An 18,565-nucleotide genomic window follows, 5' to 3' on the forward strand; every position below is an offset into this window, starting at 1 on the left:
TTGTCATTGTACTGTATTGTTTAGAAAAATAAGAAAAGTCCATTGTTCAGATAGATTCAGGGCAGACATATTTTTCCAAATATTTTAACCTGTTTTTGTTTAATATATATTATATGTAATTTGTATGTACATGTGTGCGCTTGTGTGAGTTTTTGCATGCCACATGTGTGCAGGAGCCCACAGAGGCCACAGGAGGGCAATAAATCCCTGAAACAGGAGTTCCACATGGTTGGGTGCTTTCACGTAGATGCTGGGAACCAAACCCAGGTGATGAGCAACAGCAGCACACACTGCTAACCATGGAGCCATCTCTCCAAGCCCCCCAGTATTTTCAGCTGCAGCATCTTGAGCTCATGGAAGCAGGAGCCACAGCTGCAGAGATCAATTCCGCTTCCTCTCCTGAGCACCTTGCTCGTCTCTATTTTTTCAGTTGGTGAATTCTTCCCAGGCTCTGGTCCACCATGAAGTCCACACGTGATCTGTGGAAGACGAACTCTGTTCTAAGGTGTCTGGATGCTCAGCATCTTATAGCTACAAGACTGCTAGTTCTCAAAGCAAACTAGGTCCCATTTGAGTTTCATTATCTCACTTTTGATTTCTGACTTTGTGGTATGCCTAATAACTCAACTGTTTCCAGACACACTGCCTCCACATTTCCTTTCTCATGGATGTTTCTATCTTGCTTTGATTCACCTAGCTTTGACTTCCCCCACTGGAAGCCACCTACAATTATAGCCAATTCTTATTTATACAAAATAGGTCCATTTCAGCGTAGTGGGCCACAGAGGAGTAACAAAGAGTGTTGAATATGCACAGTAAACAAAGCACATGGCTGCTCGGCTGGGCCAGTTTACAGCTAAATGGCTGTGCTTTGATTGTGCTAGGTTCACAAGCCACTCAGGCATCCTTTTCTCGGGCTTGCCTTCTAGATGACCTCGTAGCAGTGGCTCAGTTCAGCTTTTGTCTTTAAGAAGGCTTCTTTGATTGCATGAGCTCAAGTAGCCTATGAATGAATATACATATGTATGTGTATATACATATACATATATACACACACACACACACACACACACACACACACACACACACACACACACACACAGAGTGTGCTTCAGGCGATTGATAAAATAAAAGCTCCTGAGAAAGGCCACCCTAAGTTCATCTCTAGCCTTCATGCATGCATGTGCATGTGAATACACACACACACACACACACACACACACACAGAGAGAGAGAGAGAGAGAGAGAGAGAGAGAGAGAGAGAGAGAGAGAGAGAGAGAGAGCTCTCCTATTGTTTGTTCTAAGTTCCAGGCATTTACCACAGCCTAGTTGGTAGTAAATGAATATGGAATTCTTATGAGTTTACTCGCCTTTCTGACAGACAGGCCATGATAATACACTTGAGCATCTAGCCTGGTTTTGAGAAAAAAAAATCCAAGAACTGGCATTGTGATTAACTGTCTCAAACTCATAGTAAATAGGAGATATACAGATGGGTCAAAGGGAAAGCCCAGAGGGTTCAAATCCTACAGCTGGAGGATTATGGGAACCAGGGCAATGGGAAGGGGTACAGAGTGTGCCATGTCATCTGTAAAGCACACACCTCTGATGACTGTTTATGTGTCTGTGTCTTTGTATATACCAAGGCCTGCTGATGCCGCCAGGAGACAGAAGGTCGAGCTGATATTCATGTGGCTCTGCCCTAAGTCTGCTTTGTGAACTTGGGAGCTGTGGGACACCTCCCTGAGCCACAAGTTCCTCTTCTTGAAAATGAAGTGCTCTCCCTATATCGAAGAAGGTAGGCCTCTGTCCACTCCTCCATCCTCTTTGCTGTGCAGTGGCTCAGGGTCAGTTACAGACTTGGCCTCTGATAAGGTGCTGGCTATCCCTCCACTTCTTCTTTCAACAAGATCTTTTCAAGATAATTTTAGAAACCCTCAAGATTAAAAAAAAAATACATATAGTGTCTCCTTCCCTTTTAGGTAGCTCCCCAAGAGCCCTAGCTCACATCCACCCACAGTGTCCCCAGCCCCTTCTCCAAGAGTTCCTCTGAGCTTGAGATGGACCCTCAATTTCAGATGGTCAGGAAGGATTCAAGACAAGAATGGAGACACTGTGTCAACAGTAAGATTCTGTTCTGTTGAGAAGCAGATTCCACAGAAGTCATATTAGCCAGCCACCCTTCTGGTGCTTAAATTCCCCTTACAGTTTATGCAGTGGTGGTGGTGTGGGTGGGTGGGTGGGGGGGAGCTGACTCAGCTGTCTTCCAAGGAGCCCATCACACCTCTGAAGTGCAGTGGCAGTGCTGGTGGCTAAAGCCCTCTCACCTCCCCCGCTCTAACCCAAATGCCGTCCATTGTTTTCATTTAGAAGTCTAACCCGCCCCCCCCCCACACACATAATGATTACATATCCATTAAAAGAAATGTTTTAGACCAGACAATCTATTCCACCGGTTCTTATAGCATGTCAATATCTATCAACTCATCACTTTCTTTTTTCTCTCTCTGAACATTTCTAGTTAAAAATTAATATTAGTGCCCAGTGTTTAGTCTCCGCGAATAATTTACAGTCTTTCCTACAAGGATATTAGAGGTAGCTTTCTGGTTTTTTTTTTTTAATTTCAGATTTATTTATTTGGTGTGCATGATTATTTTGCTTGCATATATGTATGTGTACCTTGAGCATGCAGTGCCCACAGAGGTCAGAAGAAGGCACTGGGATCCCCTGAAACTGTATGGTTGTGAGCTCCAGTGTGGGTGCTGGGAACTGAACCCAGGTCCTCTGCAGGAAAAACGAAGACTCCTAGCTGCCAAGTCATCTCTCCAGGCCCGCCTTGTGATACTCTTAATCAAGACTGAGAACAAGGTCCAAAGTCTAGCGTCTTTCCTCGTCTGTAGCCCTGGTGGCACTGTCATGGACGAAAGAACTGTGTCTGCCGTGACTTGTTCTTGAGAACCAGGGCTAGTCCTGCCGCATCACCATTCTTTTCGTGATACTGTTGGAGAAAGAACACCACTGGTGTGACACAAAGGGACACAAACGAAGTGAAACTATCTCACCAAGACAATTACTATTTTTGCAAAAAGGCTCTGCGATGACCCAACCTGGAACAGCAAGCACACTAGGGCTGTAAGTTCATTGACTTTTATCCTAGCGCTGGGTGGTGATTATGTCTTACCACATTGGTGGAACCGTGACCTCACAATATGATGCAATTAGCCAATCCATAAGCAGTGTGACTGGGAGAGAGTGGAATAGAGTCCGGTCTTGGGAATGTCTGGCATGCAGGAGTCGGGCAAACAGGCAAGAAACAGATGTCACAAGGTGAGAGAGGTTTGTGGAAACTGGCCCTTGGTGGGCTAGCCCTTGTTGATAGCGTAGGGTCTGAGGAAATGCTGAAGGAAGACCCCAGACTCAAATAGTATGTAAAGTCAAAGAGCATGTGTTACACCAGCATATGCAGGGTTAGTCACCTGTACAAACTGGGAACAGCCCTGAGGGGAGCACGGAGGCTCCTTTAAGCACAGCTGAGGGGAGTTTTAGGGACAGTTAGGTCATCTCATACATAGCTGGTTAAGCAAGCAGCAGTTACATCAGTATACTTTTAATTGGCTGAGGTTAGTCTTATCATTTTTGGACATACTTGCACAAGCTTGGGCAAGTCTGGACGTGACTCAGTAGGGGCTGCAGGATTTGTCCTTGAGATACTGTGAGACTGACCAAGGCCCTGTGTTTGGTCTCTCCCTCATCCCTAAATGTAAGGGCCTTGTGGATGAATGGCCCTTTGTTGGGAGAAACACCTGCTTTGCCTTTCTCAGAAAACTGAAATGTAAATTCACTTGTGAGAATGGAGAGTTTAACCTGTTCAATAGAAAAGACTGTTCCTCACAGAAACAATCCATTCTAGCATCTGGATCAGGACTCAATTTCAGTTCTCTGATAATCAGAACACCCCAGTGTTTGGACCTTCCTTACTCTCTACAGATTCCTAACAATGACTCAGCAATGTCTTCCCCGGGATTTCTTGTCTTTTCTCTCTCCTGATAAAGGATGAACCACCCCAATCAAAGTGAAATGGGACATCAAGAGAACAGGAACCCAGATGAAGTCTGCCAGCAGGAATTCCAGCCTGATTAACAACATTTGCAGTGGCATTTGCCTGATGGAGACAATATTCTTTTTTTTTTTCTCTTTGAGAATCTCTTTGAGATTCAAATAAGAATGTTAAAACAGCAATGGATGCCTAAGCCTAAGCATGTATGGCCTTAATCCTTGCTCGGCTGGAAAGCTGTGATTTCCTGGGAATCTCACAAACAATGTGCCATTTGCAGTAAACGAACTTCATCCAGCAAGGCTGTACCACCAAAACCTCCCCCAAACAGTGCCACTATCTGGGGTCCAAGTGTTCAAATGCTGGAGACTATGGGGGACATTTTTCACTCAAACCACTACAACAAAAGGAAGTTCATAAAAGAACTTCTCTGGCTGCTACAGATGGCCACATGGAGCTGTGTCTATGGCCTGTACCTCTGCTGCTAGCAAAGCAGAAATCACTGAGCTTGGTGGCCAACACATGCCATTCCAACTATTTGTGAGGCTGAGGCAGAAGGATGCTAGCTGGATGCCAGCCTGGGTATTCCACCAGACCTTGTTTCTAAATAAAACAGGGTAGGGGTGTACCTTGGTGGTAGACCCCTCAATTCTATCTCCCAGACCATGGCAGGGCATCTGTGTCTGGTATGAACCCTCTTCTCTGTAAGCGTGATATTTCTGAGGTCCCAGAAGTCAGTTTGGCAGCAGTTTTATGATCTTGAAAATTCAGTCCACTGTCTTCTTTTGGTCCAAATGATCAGGTATAGCAGAGTCCCAGAGCAAGAAAACTCCACAGCAGCCACAGATGACAACTGGAACCTGTTTGAATCCTTCCCAGCATGCATCACGTCACCCATAGGAAAGAAAGGGAACTATATTTATTTTCTGCACTCTGGCTGGGTGTCATCAGCGGATCTCTCCTCTGAGAAGGAAGGCGGTGTCTGCTGGTCTGGATTAAAACACATTAGCAGGGGAAGCATATGGTCATTTACAGAGCGCCTGCTCCCACACTGAGCCAAGGTTAACAAATTAATGAAAAGGAAGAATGCGGTATAAATGTTGAGCCTTATTAAACATGAGATCATCGCTCCCAGCTATCTTTATTAGAGAAGTTCTCCCTCCTCCTGTGTGTACACACTGAAAATTGTTCTTCTGAGAGCTAATTGTGTTTCTGAGGATGAAGGACAGTGGCTCGCTGTGTGACTGTGAGCATGGACTCTGCTCCAGATGGGTTTTATTGAGATGATACGGGAAGAAATAGTGCTATTTATTTAAGGACAGCGCTGCATTTTCTTTTGTTCCTTCAACAGGTTACTAATTACACGAGTAGTAATTAGCCTTGACAGAGAGTACACAAGAAACGACAAATGGATACTGTGCGCACGGAGGGGCCTCTGTGAGGCCAGGCTTATTATTTTCAGTCGCGCTAATTATCCTTATTATGCCGCGTGACTCTTTTTTGCTTGAATTATGAGTGAAAAAGTGCTGAATAGAATTATTTTTCCAAAGTGCCCTGAACTATAGAGGGAAATGAAAATCACAAACAATGAGAAGCTTGTTAAACAATGAGAGTGATCGTCTATAAAGGCATCCTGAGGGAACATCCCTTTTCCTGTGCCATAGAAATGTAAAGTGCTTCTCAGAAAATGAACAGGGTTTTGTTTTTTTTGTTTTTTGCACATGAACGATGGTAAGAAAAAAGCTGATCCCAGCTCAGCCTGCAGGCAGTGGCAACAGCAGTTAGAAGGAAGATGGGAAGTCATGAATTTTTACAAAAGAACAGAAGCTGGGGCCACACTTATTTACTTGGCTTCATTCACTCATTCATTCATTCATTTTGCTTTGCTGGGAAATGGACCCTGGAACCTCCTGACTGTCAGGCATGTGCTCTACCAGTAAGCTACATCCCCAGCCAGCCCCAACGCTTGGGCCTAACAAATATGTGATTATGAATCCACGTAATTAAAGCCTGAGCGAACAGACTCTTCTAAGTGAGGGAAGATGGCTGAGTGCCTGCCTGCCTCACACACTACCTCCAGACTGATCTGGGCAGGAGGAGGTTTCAGTCTGGAAAGAGTAACAATATGATCCTTTCCTCATCCACCCCTTCTCTGATGCCTCTTCTCAGTGAGGCCTAGAAACACCACCTCACTGGTGGGGTCCGCTTTTGTGAACTCCATCCTGAAATTTGGTTTGAAATTTCCTCACTGTCCTCTGTGCTTCTCTCTTTGCACCAGATGTGCTTAAATGTCAGCAATGTCTTCACCACCTGGACTCCAACACAAGATGAAGAGGGGAGAAATGGTAACCGAATGCCTAGGATCCAAGCTACCGAGGATTGCAGACTACAGAAGGTAGGCCTGGCCTCTGGGCACGAGCCAGCTTCCCTTTCTCCTGCAGCTCCAGTCTGTCCCATGAGTAAGACATGCAATCCAAGGATCACCGGGGAGGCGCTCGGCTTTCTTCAGCCTCCTGGGCTTCTTCCACCAATACAGACGCACATCATTTTCAGTTGTCTCGATTGAGCAGCTGTCTGGGATTCCAGAGGGACGGAATGGAGATGCTCCCAGGAGTTCAGGAAGAGGCAGATTCTTTTTAAGGACGCCCAGACCCTGGAGAGCAACACCAACTAAGAATACAGCCTTGGTTCCAGGGTAAAGAGTGACTCAGTACCGTCATTTAGTGTGTCGACAGTCACATACTCAAGGAGTTGGGCTGAAACATTCTTAAACTGCAAGTTGTGGGCTCTCTGCATAGGCTTAGAAATGTCAGCCTGGAAAAGCATTCAACTAATAATTGCTCAGCGTTATCTCCCTCTAACCCTCCATCACACATGATGAGCTTAGGAAGACAGGTCATTCTCCAAATGAGAATGTGCTGTGGTAAAATCTACTTAAGAGAGGTAGTAGGCATTGAAGAAGCAAATTTGGTTGTTTAGCTAGGATACAATTCCATTTCTGCGTGTGATACTGTAACATAGGTCAGATATGTCCATGGTCCAGTGGTCTAGAGCCCAGCCCAGCCCAAACGTATTGGAAAATTATTGTTGTGCCCTGTGTTTCACGCTCTCCCATCCAGCTTTGGTTCACTCTTTCCAAGTCTCATTAAGATGAAGACATTCCAGTGTTGTGCTTTTAAGTGTCTTCCCAGCATTTTCCTGGAGTTGAATGTGAAATTCTTGGAGGCACTCTACCAAAATATGACATTGACCTATTTGACCAGGGACTAACTTGATGTCCACTTGCTCTGTTCACACAAATTGGCTCATAGTGTCCACAACCAAGCTTGTTCTATAATGGCCTGGCTGATGCAGACAAAGTTCTAGAAAACTAAATCAATCATTCTAGTGAAAATGCTTCCCAACTAATTTTGAGGAATGTTTCTGATGCCATCATTCACTTTTTCTGTCTGAAGGTGGCAGAGGGGCTGCAAGAGAAGGGTAATATAGGTGGATTTCTCCATCTAGACTGCGACCAGCTCTGTCCCACCAGCTGCTCCCCAAATAACCACACAGAGACTCAATATTAATTATAAATGCTTGGCTGATAGCTTAGGCTTGTTTTTAGCTAGCTCTTATAACTTAAATCAACCAATTTCTATTAATCTGTGTACTGCCCTGAGGCTCATTTACCTCATACATGTACTTCCCATATTGCTCAATGCTCTGTGTCTCATGACGTCCTCTCAGACTCTGCCCTTCTTCTTCCCAGCATTCTCTCTGCCCCCAAAATCCTGTCTAGTCATTGGCCAATCAGCTTTTTATTAACAATGAGAGCAGCATGTCTTCACAGTGTACAAAAGGATAATTCCACAGCAGAATGATCTAGAGAGACAGTCTTCAGAGGTGGATCTGTGGTACAACAGATCACATATTATGTTTCTGGTGAGGAGAACAGTTGCTAAGACTGCAATTTTGAGACTACCCTTTCCTTCTTACAGGCCCAGAGAGAATGATTTATACCTTTTTGGGTGATGTAGAAATAATTTCAAAGGGGTTATGTTAGATCATTTTCTAAAAGTTCAGATAGTTTCTGGTCTCCAGTAAGCACTACATTCATGAGTGTTTGTTATTATCATTATCATTTTGTATGTGTTGTAGTCACTTAAAACTGGACAGTATGCATTGGCATATTAAAAATAATGGTGTAGATGCAACCAACTGTCTTATTAAATAAGAAACACAGAGCCGATTCAGAGAAGAAAGCCAAGAGGTCAGAGCTAAGAGCCTCACCCTTCCTGATTCAGGGATCCTCTTCAGCCAAGAGAGCTCTCCGAAAAGGGGACCTACTTCCTGTGTGTGTCTTTATATAGTCTAGCTGTTCTGCCTTCTCATTGGTTGTAAACCCAAACATGTGACTGCCTTGTCACTGCCTGAATGTACCGCCCTCCAGGTCCTTAAAGGTGTGCGCCACTGCCGCCACGCACTTGCTATGGCTCTAATAGCTCTGACCCCCAGACAACTTTATTTATTAACATACAATTAAAATCACATTTCAGTACAAGTAAAATACCACCACATAATGGTATTCCTACAGTGAGAAAGACAGCAATGTGCCCATCCAGGGGGGCCGTGTTTTGCAATGGAAGGTAATTCACACTGTTGGAAATTAACTCCAAGTGTAGAATGGTTTAGAAATCCAGACTTAGTGACTCACTGATCTTTTTAAAAAGTATTTTATTAATTCTTTGAGACTGTCTTATGATGTGTGAATATATATCATATTCACCATCAACTCCTCCCCCTGATTCTTCCCAGATCTACCCCATCTCCCTACCCATTCCAACTTTATATGCTCTTAAAACACACACACACACACACACACACACACACACACACACACACACACTTTTTTTTAAATTTAATAACTCATGGGCTTCAATTTGTGCTGCCCATACCCTTCTGGATTCAGGGTCATCTACTGGGGTCAACATCCAGGGAAACTCACCCTTAAAGAAAACCGATTTTCCCTCCCCCAGAAGGCATCAACTATCCATAGCTCCTCAGTTAGGGGTGGGGCTCATGAACCCCTTCCCACTCCATACTGGAATGCTTACTGGCTTGATCTTGTGCAGGTGACCACAGCTGCTATGAGTTCTTGCATACAGCAGTTCTGTCATGTCCAGAAGACAATGTTTCCCACAGTCCTTCTGGGCCTCTGGCTACCACCATGTCTCTGTCCCTTCTTCTGAGATGGTCCCTGAGGTATGGGGCATGGGTGTGATACAGATGTCCCATTTGGGACTGAATACCCCGCTGACATTTACTCTTTGCATTTTGACCAGTTGTGGGTCTGTCTTACCCACCACACACCACACAAAGAATGTTCTCTGATGGGGTCTGAGAACTGCATTAACTTAAGGACGCAGAAACATAGGAGGTCAGTTTAGTAGAATAATAGCAGTAGGTTCACCCTGGGGTCTGTCACTGATCTTGAATCTACATGGCCCTTAATGCTCCTTAGTGTAAGGCCAAGTCCTGTGTTCTTGACTTGACTTTGCAACGCCCTTTGTAGGTGTGGTTTGCATGACCTTGACCTCTAAGCCCACACTTTCCTCTATCTGTTGTATTTCCCACACACCTAACTCTCATTGACAGCACCTACACATGCTTCAGGATCTGGCTCCCAGAGGCTTCCCTGGATGTTCTCCCAGTCTCGGTATGCCTGGCATCCTGATGTGCCTAACTGTGTTGCCCTTGGGTTTGCTACTCTAACTTTATAAGTTCTTACTTTTTGCTTTTGACACAAAACACAGCTCGTGCTCAAAGCGAATAAGAGAGTTTATTCTGTGCCGAATATGAGGAACTGTGACTGGGGCACACATATTCAGGTTGCCCCATGTGACAGGTTCTCCTGGGGAAGCTGTTACACAAGTTTTACAGTCATGGGACAAACAGAAGTTAGAAACCAAGGTGCTTGGCAAGTGTGTTGGTAAGGATATTGAGTAGATGTCCAGCAGAGCAGGGAAATTTCTGATATTGGTTTCAGGTGCAAGCTGTTTCCATTCTGAGATTTGGGTTAGTCAAAGCCAACAGTCTCCTAAGTTAACACATTCCAAAAGATGTCGGTCAGGTGGTTAGGTAGGTGATAGATGGCTAAGGAGACTAAAGATAACCCATGATAATCTTGGCTCTTGATCTGCAACATTACAACTTCCCATAGTCACTAAGTTTTAATCAGTCTGCATAATCCTCAATGTAGGTAATAAGGCTTTTTCAAGGAACTTCCCTTAACACTCCCAAATGATGCTTTAGAATTCCTTTCTTCTTCTCCCCTAGTATCATGGGAACTCCTGGAGGATGAGTATGTGAGTGTTGAATTCACTACAGTTGCTCACAGCTTGTCCACATGCACCATTCGTTTATAGAATAAATTATATTGAGCCTGCACAAAGGTGATGACGCTACATTCTCCATCATCCCGCACGCAAACTTCACAGCTCAGATGAATTAATAATTTAAAATTAGATTTCACCTCCTGCTAATGCATAGGATATGGCAGGGTCTGGCTTATCCTGTGGCCGTATGCCATTAGGAAATTCTAAGAGGATGTTAAGGTTTGGGTCATCTGCCAATAGTTGCCTAGGCACCAGTCTTTCACCACAGAACACCTTTGTGGGTGGAGTTGCTGAGCTGCAGAGCTGGGAAGGAGACCCTGGACTCTTTATTTGCATAGCAAGCACATTGCTTGTTCACTCACCTGAGATACAGTGTCTGTGTGTGTGTGGGGGGGGGGGGGGATGATGAAGCCCTGCCCACCACCAAGCCAGGAAAGATGCTTTGCACGTTCACAGGCAATTGAAAACATGCCCCCGTCCCCGCCAGGTTGTGCTGCTACCAGACCCTCCAGTTAAATGTGGGAAGAAGTTATGCGGAAAGTCTAGAACACAGGGACAAGCCCTGACATACGTGTCTATACTCTGAGAGGCTAGCAGATGGAGTGGCTCCCTAGCGAACTCCAACACCTGAAATTCAAATTTCCTGGCGAAGGGAGTAAGGTGCCATGTTATTTGTTGACAGTTATGAGCCATAATTGTGCTTAAATCGCCCTGCAAATTGTGTCTGCTCTGCCCAAATAACTGTGCCTGGGTTTACAGCTTGCCTTGAGAAGTCACTCCAATACTATTAGATTTTTAAACAGCCCAAATGCAGAGTTTAGCAATTTATGCCTCTGGAAAATTATAGATTTTTGTTAAATATATCCTTCAACTATAAAAATGAGAGCGACCAATTTTGTGTATCTCGGTGTGTTGTTTGTGTGGCTAAAAGTCAGGTTGCCATCAACGGAGAGAATTAAACATGAGTCAATGGCTAAGAAAACTTTCAAAGATTCAGATATAGATAGCTACTTTTAGCTTGTTGAGTGGTTGGTGCCCAGTTAAAGTGACAGATGCATTAATATCTCTCCAATGTCACACAAATACTGCATGGAAAGCTGACAGATTTCTTTAGAGGGTTTTGTGTGTGTGTGTGTGTGTGTGTGTGTGTGTGTGTGTGTGTGTGTACATAAATACCAGAGGTCAACATTGGGCATCTTTCCTCAGGAGCCTTCCACATTATTTTTATTATTATTATTATTATTATTATTATTATTATTATTATTATTATTATTATTTTGAGACCAGGTCCCTCACTGGCACCTGGGACTTCCAGATTAGGCTAGATTGCCTGGCCCGGGAACCCCAGTACAAACATGTGCCATTACATTGGCTGTTTCCTTGTGCACTGGAAATTAAACTCTGGTCCCCAAGCTTGTGAAGTCAGCACTTTACCAAAGGATCCCTGTCACCAGCCTTACCAGTTCTGGTTCAATTACAACCCCCCACTGGGAATGCTAAGATTCACTGCTAGCTTTTTACTACAATTATTTTCTACTGTTGTTGAGGGAGAGAGGTCTTCCTTTTTAATCTCAATATGAGGCATCTGCTCATTTCTCCATAAGGACAGTTTAATTACACTAGTGTATCAACATGACTATGCCAAAGTCGAGAATAAAGAAATGGGCAAGCAGAAAACATCTTCGACTATGACACCGGAGGGTTCTGCCCTTGAGAGGAAGAGGCCTGATGTCTGTGCTTTTTAAATCTCCAACCATGGCAACGGTGAGGTGATATCACGATACTAAGATACTGTTTGTGTTTATAAACAAACAGAGGGCATATGTGTACCTCAGAATGCCTCAGTCAAAAGAGATTGAGACAAAGCGAATACTGAGTCAGTATTCCTGTACTGCAGGAAAGGTCAGAGAGACTTTTTTAAAGTAAGAAGGCTACAAGGGTGTGAGATTCTTGGGAATCCTTTTTGGTCTCTTATTCATCCTCCAAAAGCACAGCCTGTGCCCCAGCCTGGAGCCACCACATAGAACATGGAGTGTGGACGGATCCAAGTGCTGCTGCCATCAAACAGTAAACCCGGATGTCCTTGCCAAGCATTGTAGACAAAGGCAAGTAGGTATCTCCATTCTGGAGACTCCAGCACTCACCTTGACCTCACTCAGGTGACTCCAGCTCTCTGAATGGAGGTACAAGTATTCAGGCAATTCTCCAGCAGTACAATGGGTACCACCTACCCTGTACATTCTTCTATACCTTGGTGATGAGACACATCACTCAATGACTTTCTCTGACATCTTTGCTATTCATGCTGTGTTTATCTTCCTTGTGACTCAACAGCAAACTTAAAACCCCAGACCAGGAGAGGCAGTAACCAATGGTATGCCAAGTTCAGCAGACAATAGAATTGTGATTTGATACCAGGGGTTGGGTTTTCCATGGCACCAGGGCACAAGGACACCACTTGCTGAAGCAATTAAGCCTGAAAGCATGCAGATTCTCACTGACCCACAGTTCTGCCATGACTGAAGAATCTTCAGATCTTAAAAAACAAGGTCTTCCATGAAATTATTAAAGGCCTCCAAAACTGAAACAATATCTTTCATTCTTCAAATTTTTCTGCTTTGTTAAAGATAAAATAGCTCAGAGATGAATCTCAATGCTGGATCAAACGCCTCTTCCAAGTAAACCAGAGATGCTGTTGACTTGGGGGCTTAACTGCTTCTTTGAATATTTGTTAGAAGCAGGATAGTTCATTTTTTATTTTTTTAACTGAGCAAAAACTTTTTCATGAAGTTCCAGGTTTTCAGGTACATTTTGACATTAAACAACATAGATGTGTGCACAATAAGGGTGGGGTTGCAATCAAGCTCATATTTTTTTGGCCAGTACATGTAACCTAAAACGTATACGTATTTCTAGCTATCAGGTCATACTTCAACTCATGAATAGGTTATACCATGTTTAAATCCAGATAAACAGAGTTTTACTTTTATCATTTTAAGTCACAGTGAATTTTCTTTAATGGCCATGGACAGGACAGCTTCAAGTCCCCATGGCTGTTGGCCTGCGTGTTGTAGGATATGGGTGGGAAGTTGTTTGACTTTTACTCTCTCTGTATCTTACTAAACCCACAATAAGTAGCTAGAAACATACTGAAAGGTGCGTGTGTGTGTGCATGCGTGTGCGTGCATGTGTGTGTGTGTGTGTGTGTGTGTGTGTGTGTGTGTGTGTGTGTGTAGAGGTGATGGGTAGTTGTGATCTGCCGGGCATGGATGGTGGGGTGTGATCCAAACTCCAGTCCTTACGATTAAGTGCAAGTGCTGGTAACTGCTGGTAACTCCAGCCCCAATGGAGAAACTACATTTTAAACTACAGTGTCCTGAGAGTTAAAAGGATTTATGTGTAAAGCACATGTATTACCAAAAGTCAAACTACCTTTACCAAGTGTACTTTTTCTATAATCTGTGCAAACTGTTGGCTATTACACGACACTAATAGCTGGAAGAACTGTTCAGTACTTAGCATTAGAGGAACACAGTATTTATGTATGTTTTAAGCAGTCTAGGCCATAACCATAACAAAAAAGCAATGGAGTCCCGGAGGTAACTGCTATCGTCATTTCCTCCCTACTTGGTATACCCTTGGACGTTAGCTTAGGGGGCATCTCTAAAGGTCCTTAGGACTGACTAGCCATTTCTATAAAGATATTGGCCTGAGAATTACTTATAAGGGAGTTGAGTATCTCCTAAAAGGGTCCTAGGGGCTCATTAATGGCTCATCCAGAACCTTTGGCCACCTTTTAAAAATATATGTCACACACACACACACACACACACACACACACACACACGCACACGCACGCACACGCACACACACACACACACACACACACACACACACACACACACACACACACACACACATTGAAAACCACTAGGAACAGTAACAAATTTTTCTGAGAAATGAATGGACATTCCAGAAAATTCACTGTGTCAGTGTATTCATAGCTAGGGAACAGGACCGAGAGCCAAGAGAAGTATGCTAGGATCTTTGTTCCTCCAGGCACTCGCTGTGTGTGACGAGTGGGTCCGATATTCAAGCCTTGTTTGCTGTACCTGGAGTAGGAGAGGGCATCTTCTGAGATCGCTATAAAGATAAGGTGGGGGAGCTGACAAGAAGCATTTTAAACAATGGGACTCATCTCTTATTATAGAAAAAATCCAGATTCTTAAATGTCCAGGTCACTGAAAAATCAATATTTGATTACCTGTAAAGCTGGGTCTAAAACGGCCGGGTGCCGTGATCTGTGTCTGGACATGTTCTCTTTTAAACCACTGGTTTGCTGTTTGCAGTATTGTGATGACTGTGGTGTCTGAGTGCTGAACTTTAGTCAGGTCTTTAACTTTGTACAGCATGTTCATATAGCGCCAAAACCAAACAAACAAAAACAAATAACCCTAACCTTTTCCTAGAAGTCCCACTCTACGGGGCACATTCTAATTCCAAAGTGGCTTTCTGGTCTTCTTTCTTTCTAGTTAATTTTCATTCAAATTACCTAAGCAACAAGTGATGAGTTTAGAAATTTGAAGAACAGAAAGTCAGATCGAATGTAAAATGATATAATGTCATCGTTTTCAACATGTATCTCATCGAAGAGTAAAAGACTCTAATGCCATTGGACACAATTCCCAGAGACCATTTCTATTTTCTGTGGAGCAGTTGTGTATTCCTTTCTCACTTCTCCATCCTCATCCAGCTCATCCAGAAGGCCCCATGTATAACTAATCATTACAGCCCATTGCTTAATAATCTCTCAGTTTACCAACACGTAAAGCCCAGTTGGCTTTACATATTTCTTCCAACTTGGTCCATTTGAAGTTATATTTTCAGTTATAGCTTATTAACTTGATTTACACCTTTTGCATATTTCAACCAATAGTAAGTGGCCTCGGTGTGTACTTTGGACTAGCTCTACTATCCCTAGGAGCAGTTACAACAGATAAGCTGCTCCAGCATGTGCCATTTCAGGAATTCCTCAACTGACATTTTGTTCCCAACCTGGAGCTTTTCCTGGAAATTCTGATGTGGAAGAAGGAAAGGGACAGGGATAGAAGACATTAAAAAGTATCAAGCCACTGGTTCATTTTACTTTTGCCATAATCGTTAGCTGTAGCATGAATCTTAAAAGTTCTTATTAATAAAATCAAATTTGAGGCCAGTTATTGGGGTCAAAGCTGGAAGGTCAGAGTACCAGAACGAGCCACAGCTATCTCACCTGCCAGTTCCTCAGTTGGTCCTGTTTCCTCAGACTGGAAGCTTCTGTGTCCTCATCCCAATGGCTCTCAGCTGAACTGCTACTCGAAAGCCTGAATGCTTAACCAGCCAAATGCTTAACCAGCCAAATGCCTAACCAGGCAAATGCTTAACCAGCCAAATGCTTCTAGTTTCTGATCCTCACGCCTTATACACCTTTCTGCTTTCTACCACCACTCCCTGGGATTAAAGACTTGCTTTCTGAGATTAAAGGTGTGATGAGTCACCATGCCTGTCTGTATCCTTGAATTCATGGATTTCTGTCTCTGGAATGCTAGGATTAAAGGCGTGAGTGCCACCATTTTCTAGCCTCTGTATCTAGTGGCTGTCTGTCTCTGACCCCAGATAAGCTTATTAAGGTACACAATATTTTGGGGAACACAATACCTCCACAGTTAGCATCCTCGTTGATGAAGCCTTCATCCATGTTGTCCCTGAACTACACTCTAGCCTGGAGGGTACTGGGCCAATCACGTTCTAAGTCTGGAACAGACACGCACTAGCCAGCTGTTGAGGGAACAGGATGAATGAACAGTCCTAGCACCCATGCCGCGTCGTTTCAGAGGCATACTTCCTGGTACATATATGAGAACATTAGTGTCCTCCGCTGACAGTCAGGTGACAGTGTAACCCTAAATAGGACTTCCAAGATGGAGTGTTCTAGCGGAAGTTGTAACTCACATTTTAAAAGCAATATACCTTGTATGTAGCTGAGACAAAACATATTTTGACACATTGATGCAAAGTGTCTTTGCCCTTCTCTATGTGGGGTACTTCCCAAGTTCCCAGTGGAAGCCTGAAACATACAGCTCGTGCTGACTCCTGTATCTGTTGTGTTTCATCCTGTAAATACACAAAAACTCCTGATAAAGCTCAATTTATAATGAGACACAGTAATAAGTTAACAATAGCTAGTATGTAGTGGGTCACTGAACTGTAGTTATGCCTTCTCAGTAAAGTATTCATAAGAATACTTTAAATTGCCATAAAGTCCTAAGATAAATGGGTCTCTGTACCAGCCATAAATTCCTGTACAAGGTGGCCCTGAGGTAAAGGTTAACTGCCTGACCATTTAACTGCTCTGTCCCAGCTTCTGTAAACAATGCTATGCTTGCTGTACATGTCCAGAGCTGCTTTTCTGTACACACCACAATTGCATTTTTTTGCCCTTAAAAACTCAAACCAACTGGAGGTCGAGGCTACTTCCCATTGAGCTGCTTGGGACAGTCTTGCCAGTGGTTATAAAGTCTTCATTCTACTTATTCATGCCTTTCTGGAGTTTTTCTCTTCAGGTACCCCCGTAACAAGTAATACGATAGAGTGATGTGATCTCTCTTGCAAAATAGTTAACTCTACTGTGTGCATATATAATTTGTTTTCTTTATTAAGTTCTGTTTTCACCTTCCCCCTAGAAGAAGAGCATCAAGGTATCCAAATCACCATCGTTGATACTGGTCCACTTTGAGACCATATTAAACCAGATAAGGGTTACTTGAATGCCATCATTGTGATACTATGATGATTTGTCTTGACAGTTGCGGAGGCTACTAAGCAACTCAAAGCTGGCAACATATACAGGATGGATATGCAGGACAAAGACAATGCCTCCTGTCCCAGGTAGGCTACAGCCAATGATGCATAATTTCATCTTGTTACTAAGAATGATTGAAAGTTGAAACATGAATCCTTAAGTTCTGAAATTGTCCATATTTTGTATCTAAGATGACCAGGAATCACCAAGGGTATCAAACCAACTCTATGATCAAACTTACTTTAGTTTGATTCTATATCAGCCCCAAATTGTAATTCTGGCTCTGTGAAACCACAGTCCAGTAAAGAGCTGAAAGGCACAAATTCAAGGTAGTGAAGATTTGCTTGTGCATCTTAGAGACAGGTGAGACTCTATCTCATTGTGTCTGCCCCCTACAGAGTAAGTTTCCTGGTGTTTACAAAATGGCAGCCAAAATCTGGGAAGACTTCCTGTTGCCAGACTCAAAGTGATGGATATTTATCTCTAGTGTAGATGTTTACATAATATAAAAGGCCCTTGCAATGAAATCACAAGCATTGCTTAAATACACTTTCTCAGTTACCTATCCTGGAAAGCCATGCCTATAATGTTGCCCTTTCATTTCTAAGAGTCTTTTCTAAGGAAATCATCAGGGATATATACAAATAGTTAAAGACAATTATATTTATCCCAACATTGTGCATATCAGTAGAACACTGAAAACGATTCTAGCATCCTGTCCTAGGAGACTGGACAAGTGCAATGTGGTGTAGCCACTGGACAATACATTATGACACCATTAAAAAGCAAGTCACAGAAGGACTTCAAATTATGTAGGGAAAGAATCACAGGGAATCTCTCTGCATATTGTTTAACAAAAAGAATGGTTTGTAAAAGATTATAGCTGTAGATCTCGCCATCTCTACAGGAATATAAGTCTAATAAAACCCCATGGATACCAAAATGGACAGATGCTCAGATGCTCGAGTCTCTTATATAAAGTGACACAGTGGTTTTTTTTTAAAATATAATATAACCCACATACATTGTCTTACTCAATACTCTATTGCTGTGAAGAGACATTGTGACCAAGGCAACTCTTATAAAAGAAAGCATTTACTGGGGGCTTGCTTGCATGTGTGCCTGTGTGTGTGTGTGTGTGCCTGTGTGCCTATGTGTGTGTGTGTGTGTGTGTGTGTGTGTGTGTGTGTGTGTGTGTGTGTGTAGTGCTGGGGATCAAACCCAGGGCCTCATGCGTGCTAGGTGAGTGCTCTGCCCCTGAACTGTATCCCTAGCCCTTCCATGCATTTTAAC

The 18,565-nt window shown here is 43.3% G+C and overlaps 1 long non-coding RNA gene across 1 annotated transcript; it reads left to right on the forward strand.

Moving 5' to 3' along the window:
- Positions 1 to 1,652: 1,652 nt before the first annotated feature.
- Positions 1,653 to 17,363, forward strand: LOC128103040 (uncharacterized). Its single transcript, XR_008215621.1, has 3 exons — positions 1,653 to 1,798; positions 6,333 to 6,449; positions 17,277 to 17,363. It is a non-coding gene; the product is annotated as an uncharacterized LOC128103040 (long non-coding RNA).
- The last annotated feature ends 1,202 nt before the right edge of the window (positions 17,364 to 18,565 follow it).

This window comes from Peromyscus californicus, unplaced genomic scaffold, assembly GCF_007827085.1.
Source record: "Peromyscus californicus insignis strain IS unplaced genomic scaffold, ASM782708v3 Scaffold_8__1_contigs__length_139910024, whole genome shotgun sequence".
Lineage (NCBI taxonomy): Eukaryota > Metazoa > Chordata > Mammalia > Rodentia > Cricetidae > Peromyscus > Peromyscus californicus.